The sequence below is a fragment of the Megalobrama amblycephala genome, linkage group LG6, assembly GCF_018812025.1.
Source record: "Megalobrama amblycephala isolate DHTTF-2021 linkage group LG6, ASM1881202v1, whole genome shotgun sequence".
In the NCBI taxonomy this organism is placed as follows: domain Eukaryota; kingdom Metazoa; phylum Chordata; class Actinopteri; order Cypriniformes; family Xenocyprididae; genus Megalobrama; species Megalobrama amblycephala.
Genome location: NC_063049.1, coordinates 44,223,838 through 44,227,935, shown reverse-complemented (window position 1 = coordinate 44,227,935; position 4,098 = coordinate 44,223,838). Strand labels below are relative to the sequence as shown.

General features: G+C 36.8%; 1 long non-coding RNA gene across 1 annotated transcript; it reads left to right on the top strand.

Moving 5' to 3' along the window:
• Positions 1-3,559: 3,559 nt before the first annotated feature.
• LOC125270841 lies at positions 3,560-3,857 on the top strand. The gene is made up of 2 exons (XR_007185477.1): positions 3,560-3,660; positions 3,753-3,857. It is a non-coding gene; the product is annotated as an uncharacterized LOC125270841 (long non-coding RNA).
• The last annotated feature ends 241 nt before the right edge of the window (positions 3,858-4,098 follow it).

Here is a 4,098-nt window from a genome sequence, read left to right as displayed (position 1 = left end):
CGCCAAATGTTCCCTATGGGTGAAAGATCTGGACTGCAGGCTGGCCATTTCAGTACCCGGATCCTTCTTCTACGCAGCCATGATGTTGTAATTGATGCAGTATGTGGTCTGGCATTGTCATGTTGGAAAATGCAAGTGTTCCCTGAAAGAGATGATGTTCTGAACTGAGCGCTGATAACAACTTGGGTTGTCCTTGTCCTCTTTAGTCTGGATGACATGGTGTCCCAATTTTCCAAAAAGAACTTCAAATTTTGATTCGTCTGACCACAGAACAGTCTGTAGCAAGGCTTGATATTAAAGGAATCGAAGAAAAAGAAGTGTTGAATATAATCTCCACACTAAGAAACTCTAAGTGAGGGATGAATTTGGATTTGATACTAACTTTCTGAAGCGTTTTAAAACCTGTTTTTTATGCCCTGTCACTCATTTAATTAATTTATCTATATCACAGGCAGTTGTTCCACTGAAATGGAAGGTGGCAAAAGTAACTCCCATCTATAAATCTGGCGTCAAAGTAGACCCCTCTAATTATAGGCCTATTAGCGTTTTACCTGTTATTTCAAAGATTGCAGAAAAATGGGTGGCCAAATCAATTATAGAACACCTTAATAGTGATGGTCCACCCTTACACCCAATGCAATCTGGCTTCTGATCTCGCCATTCAACTGAAACAGCTGTCTGTGTTTTTATTGAAAAGATTACATTTTATCTGGATAGAAATAGTTGTGTTGCTGCTGTTTTTATAGATTTTAAACGGGCATTTGACAGAGTGAACCACCTCAAACTTCTTACCAGACTTTCTGCATTTAACTTTACTGATCATACAGTTAAATGGATACAGTCTTACTTAACAGATAGAAAGCAGTGTGTGCAGGTATGTGATAGTAAGTTGCCATACCTGGATTATTCAGTAGGTGTCCCCCAAGGGTCAATTTTGGGCCCACTACTGTTCTCACTTTATGTCAATGAATTACCTAATGTATGCAAAAATGCAGACACTATTATGTACACTGATGATACAGTAAGTTTTACATATGCAAAAAATCCATGTGAAGCAGACCAACGACTCTCAAAAGCTCTAGATGATCTACAGAACTGGTTAATTGATTCCTGTCTTTGCTTGAATGTTAAAAAGACTGTATCTATGTTCTTTTCTAAACCAACAACATCATTAGCTCCAGCAAGGGTCTACCTGGGAGGACAAGAACTACAAAATGTTGAAGTATTTAAATACCTTGGGGTCTATTTAGATTCAAAACTGTCCTTTCAAAAGCATGCTCAAAACATTGTAAAAAATAATAAACTTTAATATAATGAATTTTAAACATATTAGAACATCTTTGACAGACAGAGCAGCAATCACTTTCCTGCACTCAATGGTTCTGTCTCATATTGAATACTGCATTACCAGCTGGTCATACACTGGTTCTTCTGTTATTAGACCTGTTGAATCATGCTACAAAAGGGCATTGAAAGTTTTGGATAAGAAGCCTTTTTCTTACCACCACTGTAACATTCTTAATAAATATAGTTTTTTAAGTCTCTCAAATTTTAAAACATTTAAATCTGATTGTCTGATTTATAAAGTTATTCACAATTTGGCTCCTCCCCCATTGAATGAGTTTATCAAACAGAAATCTCTTAGTGGCTCTGGTTCACGAGTAACACGAGCCACAGTTAGAGGTGACTGTGAGCCCCCATTTAGACGTACATCCTTTGCTCAAAACGTCCTGTCATTTCAGGGCTCAAGGTTTTGGAACAGCATCCCACTTTCAGTGAGGGAATGTACAACTTTTCTTACTTTTAAAACACAATTGAAACGGTGGTTGAGAGGGACCCAAACATGCGATCATATGTGAACTGCATTCTAATTAGTTACGTTTGTAAGATGGGCCTGTGCAATATCCAGATTTTATTATTACTTTTCTTTCTCTCTTAGACTTAGTGCAATACAGATGAACTGTAAATTATTTTTTTTCACTCTTCCTCTAATTAACTTGTCGCTGTTCTATTGTGTATTTTAATATTGACTGTTGTATTAGAATGTCTGTCTTTGTCTTATTGTGTTGTATATAGTTTTTCCTTTCTTTCTTTTTATGTGTAACATCTACCTGCCAGGGGGTCTGCAGATGGAAATTAGCCTAAGGCTATAATCTGGAATATTTACATTTGTCTTAATGTTCATTAATATGCATTGTTCCCCCTTTTCTTAAATAAATAAATAAAATAACAGTTTTCAACTTTGCCACAGTCCATTTTAAATGAGCCTTGGCCCAGAGAAAACGCCTGCGCTTCTGGATCATGTTCAGATATGGCTTCTTTTTTGACCTATAGAGTTTTAGCCGGCAACGGCGAATGGCACGGTGGATTGTGTTCACCGGACAATGTTTTCTGGAAGTATTCCTGAGCCCATGTTGTGATTTCCATTACAGTAGCATTCCTGTATGTGATGCAGTGCCGTCTAAGAGCCCGAAGATCACGGGCATCCAGTATGGTTTTCCGGCCTTGACCCTTACGCACAGAGATTGTTCCCAGATTCTCTGAATCTTTGGATGATATTGTATGTGCTTTAATCTGTGAAAACTCTGTTCTTCAGGTGCAATTGTGAATTATGAAGAGGAGTCAGTGTCAGTGAAGGAGGGAGATTCAGTCACTCTAAACTCTGATCTTACTGAAATGAAGGATGCTGATGTGATTAAGTGGAGGTTTAGAAACACTTTAATAGCTGAAATCAATAAACGGGCCGACAGAATCACTGTATATGATGATGTTCTTGATGGGAGATTCAGAGACAGACTGAAGCTGGACAATCAAACTGGATCTCTTACCATCACAAACATCACAACTGAACATGCTGGAGTTTATGAACTACAGATCAACAGTGTGAAAAAGATTTTCATTCTCCTTGTCTTTGGTGAGTTTAATATTTGTTTCACCTGTTTTATTTTTTATCACTGGTAAAATTGTAATCCATACACAATTTTGCTTCTTTTGTTCTGTTGTTTATAAGAATACGTTTCAGACTGTTTACTTTCATAAAAATCATAAAGTTATTTATAAATATTAATCTGTGACGCACCCTGGTTCTGTTTTTGTTTTTTTCTGTTTGATGATACAGATGAAATATCAGTGAAGGAGGGAGATTCAGTCACTCTAAACTCTGATCTTACTGAAATGAAGGATGTTGATGTGATTCAGTGGAGGTTTGGAAACACTTTAATAGCTGAAATCAATAAACGGGTCGACAGAATCACTGTATATGATGATGTTCTTGATGGGAGATTCAGAGACAGACTGAAGCTGGACAATCAAACTGGATCTCTGACCATCACAAGACATCACAACTGAACATGCTGGAGATTATGTGCTGATGATAACTGGAGCAAAACGATCATATAAAGCTTTCAGAGTTTCTGTCTATGGTGAGTAGAGATCATTTCTCCTGTCCTTCAGATATTCTTGATATTAGTGTTTATTGTCTGATCTGATCTCAGTTTGATGTTTTTATTCCTCAGACTCTGTCCACTGTTGTGGTCCTACTGAAGCTGTGATCCTGATTGGTCCTCTCTGCTCTGGTGGGCGTGGCTACTGTCATTCTTCTGGTTTATGACATCAGATCCAGAAGAGCTGAACAACATCAAGCACATATTCACACATCAGGTGCCTCATTGATGATATCATTTCTCACAAACTGATTTTACATAATTTATGAGATTTACTTATTTGTGGCTTTATGTGTTCATCTTTTTCAGGAAGAATTGAAATCTAAAGCAGAACGCTGAACTTTAAAGGTTCTTCAAGTGTGTTTTTTGTTCTTCTAATGTTTTTTTTCATAATAAATACTGATGATTGTTTAAGCTTGTGCTCTTTCTTTCAGTGGTATATTTTTAAAAAATACAATTCAGAAGACTTTATTGTTTATATTTGCTTGTCTTTATCAATAAAGTTTTCTCACTCTGAGGTTCAAGAGTCTCTCCATGTTTTATTACATTTATTATGTTGAGCGCCCCCTGCAGGAATACTGACTCTATGGATGTAAGTAATATGAACACAAATCAGAACACAAATTAACATGTTTTTGATGAAATCTCATGTTTC